This window comes from Macaca mulatta, chromosome 7, assembly GCF_049350105.2.
Source record: "Macaca mulatta isolate MMU2019108-1 chromosome 7, T2T-MMU8v2.0, whole genome shotgun sequence".
NCBI classification, from domain to species: Eukaryota; Metazoa; Chordata; class Mammalia; order Primates; family Cercopithecidae; genus Macaca; species Macaca mulatta.
Genome location: NC_133412.1, coordinates 57371162 through 57394708, shown reverse-complemented (window position 1 = coordinate 57394708; position 23547 = coordinate 57371162). Strand labels below are relative to the sequence as shown.

The window sequence follows — 23547 nt, the reverse complement described above, 5'->3', positions numbered from 1 at the left end:
GAATTTAATGCCATTTTATGCCTTCATGTCCTTATCCACATTCTGCTCCCTCTGCCCAGAATGCTCTCATATACCCTGTTTAGGTTGGCACCCAAATATGGGATGAGGTTTGGATGGGGAGCACTCCTGGGCAGGACAGGACTGAGTCCTCCAAGAGTGCCAAGGGGGATGCTGAGTCTTTATGTGCCCAGACAGGACAGGACGCCACAGCGGCCTCCATCCAGGGAAGAATGTGCTGAGGAGCAAAACAGCTCTGGGTGGCCAGGCCTCCCCAGAAAAGCTACCTGCTTTGGTTAGTTTTTCCAGATAATTTCTTCAAGTTCTGCTTCACGTGATCACCAAACACTAGCCCTCAGGCTCCTCATCCATAAAGCAGAGATAATTATGGTATCTACTTCATAGGGTGGTTAGGGGAATTAAAGGAGCTGATACACATTAAGAGCTTAGAATGACACCTAGCACATGAGAAACATTCCATAAATGTCACTATCACTACTAGTATCACGGACTGAGCTGGAACCTTATAAACATTTCCTAATAGAGTGTTGTATAGGTAAATTATATTGAACGTTGCAATGTCCCATATGCTGTGGCAGCCACTTACGTGTACGTGCTTAGCACTTTATTACCTCATTTAGCCCTCACAATAATAGCGATGTATTATGGGAACTGTTATTATCATCCTTATTTTACAGATGAGGGCATTGAAACTCAGAGTGGTTGATGACTTGCCCCAAGGTCACACAGCGAATACCATAATTTGAGTTGTGCCAGAATTTGAGTTGGCTACAAAGTCCATCTCCTTCTCACATCTGTCCTGACCTCCAGGCTGTGTGATGCCATCTGGGCTCAGATGCAAACCCCAGCAGAAAATGTGGTCTCTGAGCCACCCCACTTTCCTGCTGACCTCCTGATGTGGTGGGGGTGAGCTGGAGCTGCAGAAGCACTGGCGGAGTAGACAGTTGGAAGCACTTCATTGGCTCTTCACAAGCTCTGTAAATTGGGACTTCTCCCCATTTTATAGATGAGGACATGGGCTCAGGAAAGTTACAGCAAGTTGCCCAAGATGATCCAGCAAAGAAGTGGCAAGTAGAGTGGTGTTCAGACTGAAGGCTGCCTTCAAAGCCACTGGAGACCTGCAGCTCCTTGTATCTTCACAAAGCTTGTGCAAGTTGTTTACAGAGACTTGGAGCCTTTTGGAGGACTTCCTACAAAAGGAAGTAAGGTTTCTGCCTTTGTCATCCAACCACTGCCATGGTCTCTGCATGCTTTCTGCATGCTTTTAGCAATTAATTACCACTATCAATTTCCACTATTACCCAGCTCATTACATTTCTTTGTTAATGTCAATTGCTGGCCCTGGAGCAGGCTGTCGTTTTGAAAAGGGGCAGCTAAACCCACTGCAAAGTTGTGCCCCAGCACAGTCACCTGCAGTCCAACCTGGTGTCACAGGAAACCACCCAGGCCAGGCACTAAGACTGCTCAGTGAGTTTAAATGCCTGCATCTCCCAGCAGCCACAGCTGGGGTGACTTGATGAAGAGATACCCAATAGATAGAACCAGCTGTCAGCCACTTAGAAACACCTAGAGACTCAGGGTATGGGAGAGCCCTGGACAGGGAGTCAGGAGACCTTTGTCCATTCTCTACTGCTGATGACGCTGTGTTCTCACCACAAACTCCCCACAGGCTCCTGAGGACACTGTGTTCTCATCACTAACTCTCAGCCCCTGCCCTCTGCTGCCCACCTTGGGGCTTAGCATCCACGTACGTGCTCACATGCAGCTTTGTGGGGAAGCAAGAAAGGGATGCTTTTACACCCTTTTTATTGGGTATGTAAGGGCTCACCTCTGAGCTAGTCATGCTGCCTTCAGCACACCCTAAGAAGCAGTCCTCATCCCCATCCCGTGTCCTGACCTCCAGGCTGTGTGATGCCATCTGGGCTCGGATGCAAACCCCAGCAGAAAATGTGGCCTCTGAGCCACCCCACTTTCCTGCTGACCTCCTGATGTGGTGAGGGTGAGCTGGAGCTGCAGAAGCACTGGCGGAGTAGACAGTTGGAAGCACATTCTCGGTACCAGAGCTGGACCTGGAGAGTGGCTCCAAATCCTGAAGAGCTGCAGGGATGCATGTGCAGGGCAAATCTGTGTGCCTAAGGCCGGCCTGGAGTGAAGGGGAGTGCAGCCAACCCAAGGACAGTGGCTAGGAGAGGGGCCAGTGGATTCTTGTGTCACCACATCTGTGCTGTGCAGCACTGCAGGCTCTAGGTCAGGGTGCAGTTTGGGGGAAAGGCATGTAAAACCCATAACACCTCAGAGCCAGTGGGATGTGGAGGCAAGGGAGACTAATCTTTAGAAATGGAACAGATGATCCACTCCACTGCAGTGCCTAGAGAGGGGCCACCTGCCAGCCCAGGGTGATGTCAGGGGAAGCATAACCATCTCTGCCTTGCTCCAGAAGAAATTGCTGGAATGTGCCCAGGGGCCCAGCAGAGGACTAGCAGAACAGGGTGGGCGCTTTGGGCTCCAGAACCAGATGTAATCCCAGAAGAGCCAGGCATGATGACCCAAACTGAAACAGGGGCTTCTAACCAGGGCCTAAGTCCTGTAAGGGTGCACATGGGCCCGGGACCTGGGACTCTGAGGTCAGTGTGATCCCAGGGAAGACTCAAGTCTGGGGCATCCAGAGAGCTCAGCAGGGCAACAAGCAGGACGATGGGCTGAGAGGTTTGGCTCGGAAATACAGCAGTCTGGTGTGCACAGGCAGCCCCTTCAAGGAGTGGGGGAGAAAGAGAGGCAGCAGCTGCCCCCCACCAACCACTGACTAACACTCCAGACCCAACATTCGTTCTGCACAAGGAGAGAAGGGTCATCAGGGATGGGCCTGATGAGGAAGACCTTGTAACACCATGGATGTGGGGACCCTGCAGGGTCAGCACCTCCTTTGGGGTTGAAAAGGAGCATGGTTTTGGCCCAGTTTAGCTCTGGAACCTGGAAAAGGGAAAGGCTCACCCAAGGTCACACTGCAGGTAGGCAGCGGAGGCCAGAGCAGATGCCAGATCCCATGGTGCCTCCACGGCACCTGGTGGCCTCCCCTGTAATAACATAGAATTGAGAGTGCTGCTTTTTCTCTCACACATGGGCAGCGGCATTCCTAAGCACCCACGTGCCCCAGGTTGCCCTGCACAGAACGTTTCCCTATCACTTGGCTGGTGATTTGTCTTGTAATCATTACTATTAATTTTAACTTTGGAGGGCATGCAACATATTCGATCTCATGTAGTGGAGCCCTCTTCTGATTCTGCAAGGTCTTCTGAATTCCTCTTTTGCAAATAAGGAAACTGAGGTTCAGATAGGCTAGGTAACTTACTCAAGGTCACACAGCTAATTAGTGGCAGAGCCTGGATTCCGACCCTTTACTGAAACCCCACTGGCTCGAGTCAGCATGTCCACACACTTTCACCCACCTATGACAGTCTATGGCTGTCTGTTCCTCTCTGGCCTCCTCCTAGCCATGTAGACAACCAAAGAACAGGCTTTCAATTTCTCCTTTTAAAATTTGCTCACCTTAGTCTTAAAAGACAAATGCCCTGATGCTGACCCAAGGGAATGCTGAAAATCGCAGGTGGAGAGGTAAGGCCCTCTGCTCTGGGGGCCCCCTGCTAAAATGAATCAACACCGGCTGGACCTCCCTCAGGTTCAAGATGAGATCATTCCCTGAAGCAGGAAGCCTCCCACCAGACCAGTCCTTGCCTTTTCTCTGGAACAGGGATGGGGGTGGCCAGCGCAGGGGTCTGCGTTGCAGAGCATCTTTCCCCAAGGGAGCTACAGATACTGCAGGTGCTTAAGTCTTCATGAAGCCTGCATTCAGCCTGGCCTTTGCAAGGAGACAGGTCCACAGAGCCACAGTACAAATCTCACGCAGAGTGTACGGTAACAAAAGAACAAAAGAGCATACTGTAACAGCTCTCCCTTCCAGAACCGAAACATGCTTGAACTAAGAGGATTCATGTAAAGAACCCAGGTCAGAGGCTGCACCGTTTCATCTGTGAAATGAGAAGAATAAACAAGAAAAACATTCACCTCCAAGGGAGTCTGAATAGACACATTAATCCCTGGGCATAGGTGCCCAGTACAGATTAGCCCAATTTAAGCAAACAAAAAAATATGATGAAGATGTTTCTTCTGCTGAAAAGTGTTTTTATCATTTGTCTCTTCACATTTTGAGATTGTATCTCTAATTCTAAAGTAATCCATGTTATTTACTTTAAAAAATTTTTTAAACATAAAATATACTGAGCAGCTTTCACTCAAACCAAAATTAAGCACTTTTTGCTAATCCCACCGTTTCGTTTAGTCTATAAAGAAGTGAATGCTTCCCCCCTCTCCCAACGCCTCTCCCTACTGGCAACAACTATTAACTCCCTGGTGGTTCCTTCCAGGCCTTTATCTCTGTTTAAATAAACACATGTTGACATATGCAATAGATAAATAATGATCAAAGGCATACTAAGTATCTTCCTCATGTAAGAAAGAATAATAAGCATGTTAAATAAGAAGAAAAAAATATAATGTTTTAAAATATAAATAGAAAGGGCACCCTATCAGTGGACTGACCCTGCACAGCTGCCTCCCACGCTGTGCCCTGGGTCAGTGGGCAGCCAGGGCTGCAGGGAGTGGCTGTGACTCAGTCTGACTACTGACCCAGGCAGACAGGGGAATGCAGGCAGGAAATGTCAGGAGCCCATCAGGGGAATGGGGTTTATCGATGTGGCATCGGCACCTGCCTCTGGGGAGCTTCAAGAAGTGCTCTGCATCGAGCTGACAGGTCCATTAGTTGTCAGCTCTGGCCATATCTTACTGGACTGGCAAAGCAGCCACAGCCAGCCGGAAGACACGCCCAGATAACACGATCCTGCAGGGTGTAACAGGACATCATGCTTTTGCTGGTAGTCATAATAAATACCAATTGCTGAGTAACAACAACACAGGGCGTTTTTTGCTGGCATCCTATTTAACCCCCTCACAACACTCCTGAAAGATATATAGCTATTATTGACCCCACTTGCAAATGGGGAAACCGAGGCTCAGAGGAGTGAAGTTACCGATCCAAGATCACAGGAAAAGGGAGAAAGCCCACATTTTCATCACATTCCCTGTGGTCAGAGGTGCAGTGCATGGTCTCATACTCTTCATGTTACCCCACAGGAAAGATAATTTTCTCCCCACTTCACAGATGAGGAAATCGAGACTGAGAGAAGTCAAAATCTGCATCCTCCCAATCAGAAAACCCTATTCTTCCCTTCTGGGGCCCAGCGTGGAGGTGGTGCTGGGAAATTCTGAGAAGGGCAGGTTGCATAACATCCTCGTTCTCCGCCAAAAACTGCAAACACCCACTTACCCCATTCACGAATCTGGGCAATGAGTGGTGGGAGTCAGGGAAAGATATTTTAAAAAATTATCTTCAGTCAGGGAATTTCACAGTATAATTATATAGTGAGGACACCAAATTAGCAGAAAGAGGGGACTGCCAGATGCAGCAGCCACACACCACTGCCTACATCCCCATGTTCGCAGCCGGCTCACAGCCTCTGGGGTGGGCTGGGGAACTCTCCCTCTAGATCCTAAATACACCCGACTCTTCAACTAATAGAAAGACATCACTGGAAGACTCCACAAAGACCATACACCCCAATCCCCTCACCTTACACTTAAGGAAACTGAGGTCCCAGACAAGAATTTGTGTGTTTGAAGTCACACCCTGATAGGCTCAGGACTAAGGGCTGGTCCTCTAGCTCCAGCCCCTGCCTCCAGACCCACCCAGCTCCTCTGGAGCCAAGAGACAGAAATAAACCATGCTTGGGCTTTTAGAGTCCAAAATAAATGCATGTACAGCTCTTTCCATTGTTACCATGGTTATAGATAACAAGGGCTGTGGCAAAGCACAGCAAATTAGTTAATGATGAAAGAGAAACTTCCAACAGTGACATGTTCTGCATGAACAAACTGCTTTCCTGATTCAGTGGCAGGCTGGACCCCAGTGGCAGGGCAAGTGTCTGCGGTGAGCGGGAGAGTAATTACAGTGGAGGTAAGAGCAGGCATAGCATGTTATTTATGGCCTGTCTCCGCCTTCCTCTCTCCCTCTGTAACCAAACAGAATGTGAACAATGGAAGACTCACATGATCTGTTTCAGCCTTGCCTCCCAGGCCATCAGGAGAGGTGTTGGTTGTGTTCTCTGTGAGACCCACAGGGAGGCAGCAGCTGGCACTCGGCAGGATGGGTGGTCAGCACTTGAGCTCAGGAGTTTGAGACCAGCCTGGGCAACATAGTGAGACCCTATCTCTATCAAATATAATTTTAAAAATTACCCTGGCATGGTAGCATGTATTCCCAGCTACTTAAGAGGCTGAGTTGGAAGGATTTCTTGAGTCCAGGAAGTTGAGGCTGCAGCAGTGAGCCATGATCATGTCATTGCATTCCAGCCTAGCAGACAGAGCAAGTCCCCATCTCAAAACAAAAACAAAAAGGAATTTGGCAAGGCTAAAGACTTAAGTCTTCCATGAGGCCTTGCTTGATCACTCAGTGAATTTCCTCTTTGTCCTCAAGCTCCTGAGGCACCTGGCTCCAGTCCTTACCTGTGGTGGTTTGAAAAACTGGCTGCAGTTCTTCTCCCCGCTATATCCACACCTCTCGGCAATGTGACTTTGCTGCTTCCCCCATGAGGAGAAATAGTCCATTTCCCCTCCTCTTGACTCTGGACTGTCCTATTAACTCATTTTGACCAAGAGGATGTGTGGCTGTGCTATAAGAACTGAGTTCTTTGTCTCTGACCCAGGAGTCTCATGTCTTCTGCCAGAATCTATGTAACAGTTACACACTAACCTGTTAGCATATGAATAGGATAAAAATCAAATCTCAGATCTAATACAAACCGGCCATGTTCTTGCCCTAAGACCATCGCAGTCTCTGTTCCCTCAGCATGGAATATATTTCCCTCACCAATCCACGTGGCTTATTCTCTAACTTCCTTCAAATCTGCATTAGTCCTTCCTCTGTGAAGAAGATGCTGCAATAGATTAATCATGCAAGGCTTTTATTCCTTTTGCCTTGCAAAAGGAATTAGGGATGGAGCAGAGGAAGGCGGGGGCTGTAGCTAGATCATGAGGCAAGTCTGATCCCAAGAGAAGGAGAAAAGAGAGAAGGTAGAGTGGAAGCCTCCTCTAGTGCTGGGCAGGCTAAGGAAGTTTTGACAAAACCATCAGGGAGTCCCTGAGCTAAAGTGTGCTGATGAGGAAGTCCCAACTCTCCCAGGAGACATAGCCTTCACACAAAAGCAGCGATGAATTTCAAAATGAAATAGCCATGGCCTTCCATCAGTTATGCTCCCTGTAGAAGGTCTTGCAAGACACTTTATCATGGCCACCATAAGACCTCTGCTGAGATGCCCCAGTCTTCCCTGATCATGCCGTATGAAAGAGCAAGTCCCCCTCAACACCCTTTCATTCTTCCCTATTTTATGCTTTTTCATTGCTCTTATCACCACTGATTATGTAATTACTTGCTTACTTGTAAATTTTCCAATCTCTGACCACTAAAAGGTAAGCCTCATGACAGCAGAAATTTTTGTCTGTTTTGTTCTCTGCTATATCCTAGGACATAGTCTCTGGCACTCAAAAAATGGCTAAATGAACGAACAAATAAATGGATAAAATAAGAAATGTTTCCTGACAGGTGCTGAAGGGCCACTTTCAAACTGTATAAACCCCATGTTATAGGCTGAATATTTGTGTTCTCTTAAAATTCATATGCTGAAGCCCTAACCCTCAATGTGATGATATTTGGAGATAGGGCCTTTGGGGGGTAATTAAGGCCAGATGAGATCATGAGGGTGGGCCCTCATGATGGAATTAGTGCCCTTATAAGCATAGACCAGAGTGTTTGCTCTCTCTCTCCACGAGCAGAGGAAATGCCGCAGGAGCACACAGCAAGAAGGCAGCCATCAGCAAGTCAGTAAGAGAGTCCTTAACAGAAACCAAATCAGCCAGCTCCTTGATCTTGGACTTTCCCACCTCCAAAACAGTGAGAAATAACTGTCTGTTATTTAAGCCATCTGGTCTGTAGTATGTATTTTATTATAGCAGCCTAAGCTGACTAAAACATCCCAAGTTCGATGTTAGGTAATACTTATCAGGAAGTTTTCGGAACACTCCAAGTAATGTTCCAAACTAAGCATGTCTTATTCTACATAACTTTGAATGCCAGCAGGAAGTGGGACCACCTTTCTTGTGGCTTCTACTAGTTCACAAGGAGACAGGAAATTGTATATTTGTAGCTGGTAGTGACAAGTATATATAGGGAGGGGAAGGGGACAATATCTTTGGTTAAGCATCTAATTTTCCATCCACTTAAATTTTCTGTCTCAGAAAATTCCCATCTTGTCCTGGACACTCACACACAGCAGTGCCCCAGGAAACATGGTGTCAGGCGACAGTGGGTTGGTCTTGATATCTAATCAGCCTCAGAGCTCTGGGGCAGTTTTCCCTACCTTGTTACTATGGCAATACGGTACCCAGCTGCAGGTGCCCACCTGTCACCAAAACCAGGGCCAGACTCTGACTGCATCTGAACATGCCTGTCAGTGTGGGGAAGGAGGAAGCAAATGTGAAAAGGCCTTATGTAGCCCCAGGAAATTGTAGGTGCTAGTTAGGAAGCAAGTCTGGGATGCAGATCTCTTGACTTTCTCAGCTGGACGCCTGAGTCCCCTTGGTGTCTGCACAAAATCCCAAGGCTGCCCTCTTTCTGTGGCAGGCCAGCTGTGAGCATACAAGGTACCTCAACTCCTATAGGCAAGCACTGGTGGGTTCAAAATTCAAGAGAGGCTGCCACCGTAATTCCTGCTTCCACCAGAAATTCTTAATCTGCTTATACCTGAGGCTCATCCCCCATATCTGTTACTTGTTCCCATGTTCACCTCCAAACCAAGGATGGGGGTCCAGGCTCCATCCTGTTCTCCTATCTGTTGGTCCCTGCTTACCCATGTGATCCTCTCCCCATGACTTACTGTGTCTGCAGCAGCAGTGGTATCTCTAAGGAGACAAAAGGCATGCCAAGATGTGTCAGTTCCAGATTGCCAGGCCAGGGCTCCAGGTTCTGTGATCACTCTCACTGCTGAGGCCTTCAGGGAGCTCTCCTCTCCTTATCCATCCCCCAGAGAGACCAGTTGGTCACTCTTTACCATGCCATACCACCTTCCTGGACCAGGACCCTTCTTCCTCTTTACCGGGGCCATTGCATCGGCCTCCTAAACCATCCCCTGCTGCCACTCTTCCCTGCCTGCTGGGCCCTGAAGTGATGTGGAATCAGGATCTCACAACATTTTTATGAATGCCACTCTTCTGACTCCTGGCCCAAACCTCTCTCCATCAGGACTCAAAGCTGATTGATATGGTTTGTCTCTGTCTCTACTCAAATCTCATGTCAAATTATAATCCCCAGTGTTGGAGGAGGGGCCTGGTGGGAGGTGATTGGATCATGGGGGTGGTTTCTAATTGTTTAGCACAATCCCCCTAGTGCTGTCTCCTGATAGAGTTCTCATGAGATCTGGTTGTTTGAAAGTGTATATCACCACCACCTTCACTTTTTCTCTTCCTCCTGCTCAGCCATGTGAGACTCACCTGCTTCTCCTTCGCCTCCCGCCATGACTGTAAGTTTCCTGCGACCTTCCCAGCCATGCTTACTGTACAGCCTGCAGAACTGTAAGTCAATTAAACCTCTTTTCTTCATAAATTACACAGTCTCAGGTAGTTTTTTATAGCTGCATGAGAACAGACTAATACACTGATCCTCAGGGCAGACCAGTGGTAACGGTCTTGGGGGGAAGAAAGGACAATCACTGACATCCTCCCATTCTCCTTATTTCCCCATCTTTGCATATACCCCTAACCCTCCCTCCTTCCCTAGGCCAAAACAAAAGCCTCACACATATTAACACAAGCAACCAGATCCCTGGAGAACAAGGTGTCCTCCATGCCAGATGTATGCACATGGCAGCTCTGCTCCAGTCAGGGTGCCCTGTTATGTCCATAGATGTGGTAGTAGTATTTTCAGCTGTAAGACTACTCACAGCTGCAAGTAACAGAAACCCAGCACAGCATTCCACACATTGATTCTGTCCTGTAAGAATTCCAGAGGCAGGGCAATTCCAGATTTGATCAGTTCTGCAGGTCAGTATTATCAGGGTTCTTTCCATTTGCCCTTTCTACCATCATCAGGTTAAGAGGCCTCATCTCCCCTTCGTGGTCTCAAAATGTCCACCACAGTTCCAGGTATCACATGCAGACCAACAGGAAGCAGCAGTATGAAATTACTTCAGAGCCAGGGAATCTTTCCCAGAATGCTGGGTGCAGTGGCTCCTTCCTGTGGTCCCAGCTATTTGGGAGGCTGAGGCAGGAGGATCACTTGAGCCCAGAAATTTCAGGTCAGCCTGGGCAACATAGCAAGACCACCATCTCTAAAAAACCAAACCAAAACAAAACAAAACAAAAACAAGAAAAATATTTCCCAGAATTGCCCTGATGGTCTTCCCATCACATCTTGGCCAGAATTGTGCCCCACATCCACTCCTATGTCAGTCACTGGCAAGGGGAATGGAACTCCCGCGATTAGCTTAAAATAATAAAGGGTCACACTGCCTTGGGCTAGAGCAGGGTTCTATTCACCTAATACTGAACTAAACTGGGCTAGCTGCTGAGGAGACAGACGATCAGCTGGTCTGCCTAGATATTCATACTTAACTGGCTCCAACCAGGTATGGCCAGTCCCTCTTCAAGGACAGGCCCAGGCCTGGATCTGGGAGCAGAAGATTGGGGAAAGCAAAGGACCAGTGACAGACAGACACCGAGGACATTTCTGCAATGGTCCAACCAAGAAAAGATGGATGCAGAACAACGGCAGTGGTGGTGAAAGTAGAAAAGAGAAGACAGAGGCAAGAAAAAATTAGCATTAGAATCAGTGAATTGTGGCAACTCCTTAGATATAGAGGATATGGGAAGAAGGGGTAAAAGATGACTTGGAGTTTTCCAACCAGGGTAATTTTGGGGATGGTATAGGCATTGGTATTGACTAGGCTGGACATATTTACTCTGGCTCACTGGGAAGGGCAATGTGCATGTGTACAAAACTTGAAGTTGTCAGGGCTTTTCCATTCTCATTGGCCTCATTAGTTCCTCACAGCAACTTTGCAAGGCAGGCAAGGTGGGACAGGTAATGGCATTCCCATTTTACAGGTGAGGGAAATTGGCATGTTGGCATGGGTCTCAGGCCCTTGGGGTGACACAGCCTGGAGCTGGGACACAACCTGGGCACCAGGACTGGGGATCAGGCCAATCTGAGTTGGGGTCTTCTTGATTGCTGCATTCATTCAGTCTTTGCCCAGGAGAAACTGTACCTGCCTCTATTTTCTGGCTTGAAAAGTTGAAATTTCTTCTTTGTCTGTGGTTCATACCAAAAGTCCTCTTATTGGTCATTCTCAAAGGGATCAACTTCCTTGTACTCTATTTAACTGATATTTTTAAAGTATCATAATTGGATGTTTATGTTATTATATCAGATTAGGGAAGGACTTTTCAAATATTACTTAAACCCAGAGGCTGAGAAAAAGAACGAGAGAGAGGGAACGAAGGAAGGAAGGAAGGAAGGAAGGAAGGAAGGAAGGAAGGAAGGAAGGAAGGAAGGAAAGAAGGAAGGAAGGAAGGAAGGGAGGGAGGGAGGAGAAAGGGGGAAAGAGGAAAGTAGGGGGGAGAGAGAGGAAGAGAGGAAAGAAGGAAGGGAGGGAGAGAGAGAGAAGGAAGGAGAGAGAAAAGAGAGAGAAAGAGAAGATAAAGGAAAAGACTAATAAATTTAAATTTTTAGAAATAAACATTGCAAAGACCATAATGAATAAAATCAAAATGCAATCTAGGAAAATACAGCATTTGCAAATCATATTACAAAGGGCTAATTATCCTAATAGATAATTAGCTCTAATTATCTAAACTATCTAAATAATTAGATAATAGAGAAAGAGCTCTGCATATCAATCTTTAAAAGAGAAGAAAGACCAACAAACAAATAAGAAAATGGTAAAGGAAATGAACAGAATTCAGAAAAGAAAATACATATATTTGTTGAACCTGTGAAAATATACTCAACTGCAAATTAAATGCACTGATAAATCATTTTTCACCTGACAGTTTATCAAGAAGCAAAAAGATTGACCCTGTCTTTGTGAGGTGTAAGAGAAACAGGGATTCTCATACATTGTGACAGAAGAATTAACTGTTATGAATTTTATGGAAGAGAAGCAATATCTGTCATTATTACAAAGATATATGTCCTTTCACCCTGAAATTCCACTTCTAGAAATTTCTTCTCCAGAAATACTTGCACTTGCACCATATTACAAATATACAAAGTATCCTACAATATTGTTTGTAAAAACAAAACATTGAACACTACCTAAAAGTCTATCAATTGCAGACTGGTTATTAAATTATGACATGCCCATCTTAAAAATCAAGAGCTTTGATTGGACTGATACAGAATAACCTTTAAGAAATATTAACTGAAAAACAAAGTGAAGTATATACATAGTACAGTGCCATTCATGAAAAATAAATATATTTATTTAGTGGTAATTGCACATACAAGTGTAGAACATCCCTGGAAGGATAAATGAGAAACTGGTTACACAAGTTGTCCCTGGGGAGGGAAACCGAGTAACTGGGAACAGGAAAACAAGAGAAGACTTTTTACTATAAATGCTTTCATAGTTTTAAATGTTGGTACCATATGAATTTATTATCTCTGAATAAATTAGATACAAAACAAAATTGAAATGAAAAACACACTGAAAGGATGAAAACTTTAATTAGCATGTGCTGGTTTAGAGTGTTAGAAATGGATATTGTATTAGTTCTCTATGCTGCATAATGAGTTATCACAAACTTAGCAGTTTAAAACAACACACATTTATCATTTCGCAGTTTCCATGGGTCACAAGTCCAGGCACAGCTTAGCTGGGTCATGTGCTCAGTCTCTCAAGGGTACAATCAATGTATCAGCTGGGCTGCAGTCTCATCGGGAAGTTTGACTGGGGAAGAATTCAAGTCAAGTTTGTTCAGGTTGTTGGCAGAATTCATTTCCATGCAGCTGCATGGCTGAGGGTCCTGACTCTTTGCTGGCTATTGACAGGACATCTCTCTTAGAGTCTAGAGGCTTCTTGCACTTCACTGCCACGTGGGATTCTTCAGCATGGCTGCTCACTTCATCAAACTCAACAAGGGCATCCCTCCCTCCATCTGCCAAGATGAAGTCTTACATGACGAAACATAATCACAGAGTGAGGTCTCATCACCTTTGCCACACTCCATTGGTGAGAAGCAAGTTGCAGGTTCCACTCACATTCAAGGACAGGGATTACACAAAGGGCAAACACCAGGAGGTGGAGATTGTTGGGGAGCACCTCAGAGTCTGTTTGCTGCAGATAAGATTTTTGAGGAAACAACTTTGTGTGCTTACATGTTTTTCTTAATGGATATTTTTTGTGCAATTCCTATATACCAAGGACCATATTTGGCAGTAAAGTGGCAGCAGAAAATAATATAAATAGGCTATATGTGTTCCCAGACTTGTCTCTCTCCCCTCCTGCCTCCCAACTCAAGGTTTTGGAAGCCTTTGCATTCGGAACTAATCCTGCCTGTCCCCTGCTCCTCTGAGGAATCAGGGTGGGGAGGTCCAATTAAAAAGCTCAAGGCAAGAGCCAACACTGAGAAAAATGCAAAACTTAATGTGTGTTGTGCTGAGGATTGTGAAGGAAAGATAGAGACAACCAGTAACACCCACGGGCTGCTGAACTGTTAGTGTTCCCCACCACCACCACCAGCCTCCAGTTGGCTATGGGGGATGCTCACTGTGAAGGTGACAGGCATCTAGGGCCTACTGAGATTGGGGAGGGGAGGGGTCTTCAGACACCCCAAGTTCTTTTTGGCCAATCCTCTCCAAAGCACCATCTTTGTCCTGGGAGCCCTCTCACTACTAGGATCTCCTACCTTGGGTCAGAGTTTTCCCCACACCAAGAAATGAGAGCTTCTTTTGACCAGCACCCTTAGGGGTCCTCCAAGTAAGGCCAAGCTGGTTGAATCCACCATGACCTCCTGTCTCCTCTGGCCACACCTGTCATTCCCGTGGTCCCCACTCAGAAGATCAATCATGGATTTTCTCCCAGGCCCCTTTGTAATTAAACTTTTGTGACCTAAGTTCCTTGGGTAGCTCTGGGCCTATGCATTTCATACTAGACTTACAAGAGTAACATGTACCTTAATGAGGCCAGGCACGGGGGTTCATGCCTGTAATCCCAGCACTTTGGGAGGCCAAGGCGGGTGGACCACCTGAGGCCAGGAGTTCAAGACCAGCCTGGCCAACATGGTGAAACCCCGTCTCGACTAAAAGTACAAAAGTTAGCTGGGCATGGTGGCAGGTGCCTGTAATCCCAGCTACTCGGGAGGCTGAGGCAGGAGAATCACTTGAACTCGGGAGGCATAGGTTGCAGTGAGCCAAGATCATGCCATTTGCACTCCAGCTTAGGGGACAAGAGCAAGACTTCCTCTCAAAAAAAAAAAAAAAAGAGTAACATGTACCTTAATGTGCCTTAATGTGTCACAAGTGTCATCATCATAGCTACTATGTATTGACTGTTACATGTCTCCAAGCTATAGTCCTGCTAGATGAGTGTTGTGAATTCCCGCTTGGTAGATGTGTAACTTCAGACCCAGAGAGTTTTGGAATTGCCTGAGGCCACTTGGCTCATGAATGAAGAAGCAGATTCAAACCCAAGCCTGCGGGACTGAAAGTCCCTTTTCTTCGTCTCCATGTGGCTGCTCGTTGCTCAATAACTCCAGGTCATGCAGTCAGCATTTCAGTGCAGCCACCATGCGGTGACTCATGGGGTCTCGGACTCCTTGGGTAGGGCCTCTCACTGCCATGGGAAGACAACCCTTCACTGACTTCCTTCTGGCAACTCTGCAGAGAGGCCTGGGAATGTCCTGTGCTCAAAGCTCAGAGTCCCCTTCTCTACCGTATTTAAGGGACTCTTCAGCAGCTGACCCAGACACTCAGGCCTCCTCTCCTCACCCCGCCATGTAGGAAGAGAAAAACTATTTCTGGGACACCCTTAGGACTCCCCTCTCCTGCCACATAAGACAGCAGCATCAGACCCAGAGCTGACAGGCCCTCCAAAGTCATTTGCTCCACGTGTGTCTTTCAGTGCTTAACTACCTCTCCATCATATCCCCCAAGAGATATATCAGCTTCTGCTTGCATTCCTCCAATGATGTGATGGTGAGTTCACTGCTGGGCTCAGATAGCCCATGCCAAGCAAACCTGGTCTCCTCCTTAAAGGGCTGAATTTAATGGCCCAGCCAATAAGGGGACCTCTCCTGAAGTTAAGACACTGGAAGGCACTTCCAGGTAGAGGGATTTTTTTTATTATTTATTTTTATTTTTTTAATTTTTTATTATTATTATACTTTAAGTTGTAGGGTACATGTGCATAACGTGCAGGTTTGTTACATATGTATACTTGTGCCATGTTGCTGTGCTGCACCCATCAACTCGTCAGCACCCATCAACTCGTCATTTACATCAGGTATAACTCCCAATGCTATCCCTCCCCCCTCCCCCCTCCCCCCTGCCCATGATAGGCCCCGGTGTGTGATGTTTCCCTTCCCGAATCCAAGTGATCTCATTGTTCAGTTCCCACCTATGAGTGAGAACATGCGGTGTTTGGTTTTCTGTTCTTGTGATAGTTTGCTAAGAATGATGGTTTCCAGCTGCATCCATGTCCCTACAAAGGATACGAACTCATCCTTTTTTATGGCTGCATAGTATTCCATGGTGTATATGTGCCACATTTTCTTAATCCAGTCTGTCACTGATAGACATTTGGGTTGATTCCAAGTCTTTGCTATTGTGAATAGTGCCGCAATAAACATACGTGTGCATGTGTCCTTATAGCAGCATGATTTATAATCCTTTGGGTATATACCCAGTAATGGGATGGCTGGGTCATATGGTACATCTAGTTCTAGATCCTTGAGGAATCGCCATACTGTTTTCCATAATGGTTGAACTAGTTTACAATCCCACCAACAGTGTAAAAGTGTTCCTATTTCTCCACATCCTCTCCAGCACCTGTTGTTTCCTGACTTTTTAATGATCGCCATTCTAACTGGTGTGAGATGGTATCTCATTGTGGTTTTGATTTGCATTTTGTAGAGGAATTTTTTTAAAAAACTAATTATGGGAACAAGCCTGCATATCCTGTGTATGTACTCCAGAACCTAAAATAAAATAAAATTTTTTAAAAAACTAATTATGGGGAAAAAAGCATTACAGAATAAGAGGCTAAACACCAAGACAAATCTAATTACCCCCCTGCCCACATGGGTGCCTGTCTTAGTCCGTTCTGTGCTGCTATAACAGAATACCTGAGACTGGGTAATTTATAAAGAACAGAAATTTATCACCCACAGTTCTGGAGTCTGGGAAGCCCAAAATCAAGGCATCAGCCTCTAGCGTTCGGTAAGGGCCTTCTTGTTGCATTCTCACATGGCAGGAGGCAGAAGATCAAGTGAAGGAATGCTGCATGGAGCCTTTTTTATAAGGGTCTTAATTCCATTCACAAGGACAGGAACTTTCATTGCCTAATCACTGCTTAATGACCCCAGTTCTTGATACCGTCACATTGACCACTAAGTTTTAACACCTGAATTTTGGGGGGACACACTCAAGCCACAGCAGTCCCTGCACCCCCAGGACAACGCTCAATCTCTCCCGTGTGTCATACAAAGACTTTCACCTTCAAAGGGCCCCAACATGATAACCCAGGCCCATTGCCTGCCATGCCCTGCTTCCTACTCACTCTACACTCCCACCAGCCCAACTATGCAGCTGCTTCCTGAAAAAAAGACCCATTTGCACTCCCCACATTGAGAGACGATGGTTCCCCTTCCCAGACTGCCCCGTCCCCTCCACTCTTCTTCACATGCCCTTATGCATTGTCTGAGCCTCAGTTCAGTCGTCAGCTCTTCTGTGAAGGCTCTGCCAGCCCCCCAGGAGTTAATCCCTCCCTTGCCTCCAGGTCTCTTGCAGTGCTTATAACAACGTAAATAGCTTCCATGGCCTGAACACCTAATAGGGTACCAGGTCCTATGCTAGCACCTGGGCATGCCTCAGCTCTAGCTTTCATTAAGAACCCTTTGTAGAAGGCATTATTATCCTTAAAAATAAAAGGAGTCAGTGAGAATAGACTTAGAGATACTGCCTAGACCAAGTTCACATGGCTGGCAGCGGATCCAGGATTTAAATCCAGGTCTGTCCTCTTTCCACACCTACAATTACATTGGGATACTTCCCTCCCACTCTGGGCCAGTGTTTCTTAAACTCTTCTGGACTTTGGCCCTCATTAACAAATACGTTGTATATTTCAATCTAGTACTCACCTACACACATAAATTTTCAGAAAACAATATCTACCCTTTCTACTTTCAGTCCCTCTGATCTTCTCTATTTTGTTTCATTTTCTTATATGCTGGTCATGATCCACTAAATCGATTTTGTTATGGGGTGGGGATTCCCAGTTTTAAAATACTGCTGTGGATTGGCAGCTCCTGCATTTACAGGGCTTGGCACACAATAAGTATTCACTCAATCCCCAAGCCTGACTTCCATTGAGCCAGCCCTCTGCCCTGGCCTTGGGAAATAACTGATCCCTGAAAGCCAATAGGCAAGATCCCTGGGGCCTCACAACCTTGGTGCTGAATCCATTTCTCCCAGTGTTAAATTCAGAAAGCAGCAGAAGCTTTCAGAAGAACAGCTGGAGATTTAGTCTGGCTGGGAGAACATGGCTAGTCAGCAGGTCCAAGGCAGCAGCACTGTATGAGGCTCTCTGGTCCCAAGGGCCCGTGTCAGGGACCTGCCATGGTGGTCGCACAGTCTGGCCTGGGGGCAGAGCAGGAGTGGCAAGGGTCAGAGGCGTAGACTCGGATGCTGTCAGCTTCCTATGCCACCCTCCATGGGCAGTGGCACATGCCAGCCGGGCAGTGACAGGCAGGTAAGTTTCATCAGCCCTGGATTTCGCCTCTGACTAAACAGTGACTGAGCTCACTAGGACGATGGGTTCTAAATTTAGCACCAAACTCTGCGAAACTGGTGCATTTGCCCCCACTGCCTGTGGCAAAGCGGGCTGCGAGGGTGCTGCTTCATTCTTCCCACTCCACCTGGGCTGTCCTGTGGCCCAGGAGTCCCGCTGACTCACCTGGGGCTGCCAGGGTGGCAGGAAGCACACCTTACCCACGTCCTCTGAAAAGCTGCTGTTCAGCTGGGGGAAGGGGGTGCAGGTGAAACCTTCAGGGAGCTCTCAGTTTCTAAGGCCTGACAGGTCTGTCAGTATCCCCACTGACTCCATCAGTATCTGCCTCTGCAGCCCTCCTAATGCCTCACCCCACAGCCTGAGCTGAGCCTAGTCCCAACCAGCTCTATGCAGGGGGGGCCTCAGGCCTCTGTGCCACTGTGCCTCTGTACTTTGGAGCTGAGGGCAGTCTCCTAGGGTTGGGCAATGATAGCTCCTGCTCTATCATCCAGCCCTAAGAGCTTTTCTTGCAAGAGTGAGTGCTGGGCATATACACAGCTCTTGAATTACAGGTTGCAACTGGGCTCTCTGAATCCTTGGGTCGTCTCCCTTCATCCTCACTAAAACCCTGTGAGATAGGGATTATGATGAACTCATTTCACGTAATGGAAAACTGAGGCTTGCAGAGGTTCACTAACTTGTGGGACATTATACAGCTGGGCCAGTGCAATACCAGACCCCTGCTTTTAATGGCCTCAACTCCACTTGCTTCTATGCCTGGGAACCTGCCCTAAACTTTGTCCTGGAACTTTGCCCAGCTGTTGGTATCACTGACCTCCCAGAGCCTGTGAAATAGAGCCTGTGTTAGGATAAGACTCTACAGCTAGAGTTCCTTGCTAGCTGTGTGAGTCTGGGTGTGTTAATTAGCCTCTCTGAGGCTGTTTCTGCATCTGTAAAGGAGGGGTGACTCTTCGTAATCTGTCCAGTTGGCTAGGCTGAGCTCCATTTTTCAGAATTCACTTCCCTGTGTATTTCTGGCTAGGATGGCTCACAGGAAACCTTCGAGCAACAGCTTTGCAGGGCGGAAGTGAAGCTGGTAGCCATTTTGTAGCTCACACAGGTTGTCGCTTACCTGCTGGCCTACCTCTTTGGTGTGGGGCCTGCGACTTTTCTACCTTCCCTGAGATCTACATTCAGCTTCTTCAACCTCTGAGCCAGGTCTGTGTATTCAGCTCCATGATGGCGCACCAGCTTCCCCTAAGGATGCCCAAACTGCCAAGGCTGGAGGTGCAAGAACCGACATGGCTCGCAGGCTGTCCTCATGGTTTCCACCTTCCCCCCTAGTTTGCCTGGGTCTTTCCTAATTTTAAAACTGAAAGTCTTGAATCTCTGGAAACCCCTTCAGTCCTGGAAATACAGGAGAGTTGCTCCCCTTGTTCTAGTTTGTGCTCATAGGGTCCAGCTGGTTCTTGCTCTCTCCTGCTCATTCATCTCCATTCCCAGCTGCTTGCCCTGTGGAATCCAAGGTTCCGCATTAGATGCAATGAACTAGCCTCACAGAGATTGCTTAACCAGCCTCCACATTGTGAAGGTCAAACTTCAATGATAAATCCTGAGAGATAGATAAGATAGAGAGGAGGAGAGACAGAGAGATGGGGGGAGAGAGAGAGGAGAGAATTATCAGGTGGTAACAGTGTTTGCCTCATGGAGCTGTGAACGTTAAATGAGATACACACATGCACAGTGCCTGGCGTAGAGGTAGCAGTCCAACCATATTAGATGTTATTGTTGTTATGTAGCCTTTGCTACTTAATGAAGGTCACAAATTGCTCAATTGTAAGATGGCAGTAGCAGTAGCTGATCCTCCGATCTGCAGCGCCACAGATTGTAGGTGAAACTAATCTAGGATGATAGCACTTGTCTTTGGCAAAGACGCTAACTGGGAGGGGCATCAGGGAACTTGCTGGGGTGCTGGCCAAGTTCTGCCTTGATGGTGGTGGTGGTTACATGGTATACACATATATGAAGCTTCATTGAGATATACATGTAAGATGTGCACACTTCACTGCAATATGTTATAACCCAACAAAATGTCAAACTTAAAAATAATGTAGTGGATAAACCAGGAGAACTAATTCCCCTCTGCCATCAATTTGCTGTATGACATCATGTAACTTCTTTGGATCACAGTTATCACATGCATAAATTGCATAAGCCTTATCAGAGGTCAGGAAACTGACCCAAATGATCTCCTTGTCTCCAAATTCTCTGGATTTGTTTCAAAATAAACAGAAGAGAAGAAGTAGCTACAGAGGAGGCCCATGAAGAATTGAGGCACAACCAGTCAACAGGAACTGGGCTGCCTTTTATGGGGTGCCTAGTACTCGCATTTCTAGGCACTATCCTTTGGACAAAGACAGTTGTCGCTTTATGTCTACACAGGAAACACCTCTATGAAAATGCTTCAGAATGCCAGAGGTGCTGTGGACTCACGTTAGATGTGGATACCTGGGCCTGGTAGCAGTCACTGGGGGATGGCAAGGGAAGGTATATGCCTGAGACCTTGTCACCTGGAGAAGGAAGGATGAAATGCTCGTGCCTATAGACCCACTAAGTGCTGGGCTCAGCACCAGGTGATTCACACACACCATCCCATTTTACCCAACAGTGGCTTAATGTGCAGTCACAAAAAAACAGACATGTGGGAACTTAGATTGTATATTCTTCACTCATTTGCATTTCCTAATTTTTTACTATATTTACACAGCAAAAAAAAAAACCCTATAGAAATTAGAAATTGAAAAATATACAACTGTCAAAGAAATTATTTTTCTCTCTGTGGCAAGGGGTGACTACGTTCTGATTTCAGGAATCAGTTGCACATAATTCTAAACAGTCCTAAATTAAGGCAAAGTTAGGCAGTTATTGTACCAGTTGTATCATCCAGGGACTGTGATTGCCCCAATTGCCACGTGTTTGATTTCGACTTTGATTAACTGAAAGCAAGCTCAGTTGGAGGCAGGGAGACTAGTCGAGAGGCTCTGGCAATAGGAAACAGTCAAAGCGCTACTGAACCCTGTTGCTATAGCAACAGCACAGCAAAGCTATTTAGTTGTTAACTCCTGAGAGAAAAAGCAGGACAAAAATTAGTGTAAAGTTATAGCACAATTTGGACTGCAGGTATTTAACCTCCTTCCCCGCAATGCTCCTGTGAGTATATTCAGCATGTTCCCAGCTAGCTGAAGCTGTGCTCTCTCTCTTCCAGGCCAGAAACCATATCTGAACCAGCGAGAGTAGAGTTATTTGAGGATGATCCCTAGAACGGAGCTTTCAAATCACACTGTGCAAATGAATCCCCTGGGGACTTTGTTAAAATGGAGAATCTGACTTGCAAGCTCTCAGGTGATGTGGATGCTGCTGATCCACAAAACACACTTGGAGTAGCAAAGCCCTACTCTAGACTGCTAAACTTTTATGAAGGAAGGAACTGGAACAGGCATGTCTTGTTCTCTGCTGTATCCTCCAGGTCTAGCATGGTACATGATACAGAAGTGTGGAGGGGGAGGGCAAGGTTATTCAACAATTCAATAATGAATATCAGATTCATTCACATGCTTATACTGGCCTTTTTAACCAGAAAAGTGATGCATGTCCAAGGTAACATCATGAAACAGCAAGGCTTCCCTCCTCTCTGGGCTTCTGGACACCTTGGCAGGTCTTCACTTATTTTATTTTATCCTTTCAGAAAGTATTGTTAATATACATCTTTTTTCCTGACACAAATGGCAATAAATTACAGGCATTACTCCATGTCTTGTGGCTTTTTTCATAATACCTATACTGGGAATTACTGAGTCTGAATCTTTGTGTCTACCTCAAAGTTTAGATGTTGAAACCTAACCCCCAAGGTGACAGTGTTGATGCAAGGCTTCAGGAGGCGATTGGGTCATGGGGTGGAGCCCTCATGAATGAGACTAGCACCCTTAAAAAAGAGGCCTGAGGGAGCTTATTAACCCTTTCACCTTTCCAGCTGTATGAGGACACAGAGAAAGCACCATCTATGAGGAACGGTCCCTCAACAGACACTGAACATGCTGGCCTCTTGATATTGGACTTCCCAGCCTCCGGAACTATGAGCAATAAATTTCTGCTGTTTATTAATTCCCCCATCTCAGATTTTTGTTACAGCTGCCCAAAAGGGCTAAAACAGAGATTGTTCCGTATCTGCGCATATAGATGTACTTCATTCCTTTAAACAGCCATATAGGAGTCTATTCCAAATGCATTTACGCATTCCCCTTTTGCTGGACATTTCCCATTTTACAAGTCTTTTGCTGTTTCAAACTGTGCTACAATACACACCCTTGTATATGTATCTTTGTGCACATGAAATAATCTGTTGAATAAGTTCCTAGATGTGAACTCTGAGTCAAAGGGTGTCTGTACTTTTTATGATGCTAGATAATGTTTAATTGCCTACCAAAGGAGTTGCACCAATTTTGCAGTCTCATTAACATTTTATAAGAATGTCTGTTTCCCTGTACTTTAAATTCTATATACTGTCAGCTTTTAACCTAATCAACTTGATAAGTGAAAAAGGAGTCCTTGTTTTCATTTGATCTTATTAAATATGAATGAAATTGGGTATCTTTTCACATGTTTCTACACAATCGTATTAACTAGTAAAGTGTTATTTAGGAACATTATCAATGTTGCATATTGATCTGAGAACCAGAAGCCTGAATTCTCTTACTGTGTTTTTGTTTGTTTGTTTGTTTGTTTGAGACAGTTTCACTCTGTCACTCAGGCTGGAGTGCAGTGGCGAGAGCTCGGCTCACCACTACCTCCACCTCCTGGGCTCAAGAGATTCTTGTGCCTCAGCCACCCAAGTAGCTGGGACTACAGGCATGTGCCACCATGCCTGGCTAATTTTTTTTTTTTTTTTTTTTTTTTTTTTTGTATTTTTAGTAGAGATGGGGTTTCTCTGTATCGGCCAGGCTGTTCTCAAACTCCTGGCCTCAAGTGATTCACTTGCCTCGACCTCCCAAAATGCTGGGAATACAGTCATTGAGCCACTGTGCCTGGCCTCTCTTACTGTTTCTAATAGTGTTTTCTCAGTTGATTTGTTGAGTTTTCCAGTTATACAATCACAGCATTTGGAAATAATAATTTTGTCTTTTCCTTTATGATTTTTATTCGTTTTTAAAAATGTATTGTAGTAAAAAGAAACATGAGATCAACGCTCTTAATAAACGTGTAAAGTATATTTAACTACAAGCATAATTTTGTACAGGAGATCTCTAGAACTTATCTATCCTGTATAACTGAAACTTTTTATGCCCATTGAACAGCAAGTCCCAATTTCCCTGTCCCCCAAACTCAC

At 46.0% G+C, this 23547-nt stretch overlaps 1 protein-coding gene across 1 annotated transcript in view; it reads left to right on the top strand.

Moving 5' to 3' along the window:
* RASGRF1 (Ras protein specific guanine nucleotide releasing factor 1) overlaps positions 1 to 23547 on the top strand; it is a 306382-nt gene that overhangs the window by 85079 nt on the left and 197756 nt on the right. Inside the window, exon 2 of the mRNA XM_077940100.1 lies at positions 9658 to 9753. The gene's annotated coding sequence lies outside the window, so the exon portion shown is untranslated. The remainder of the gene's footprint in view (positions 1 to 9657; positions 9754 to 23547) is intronic.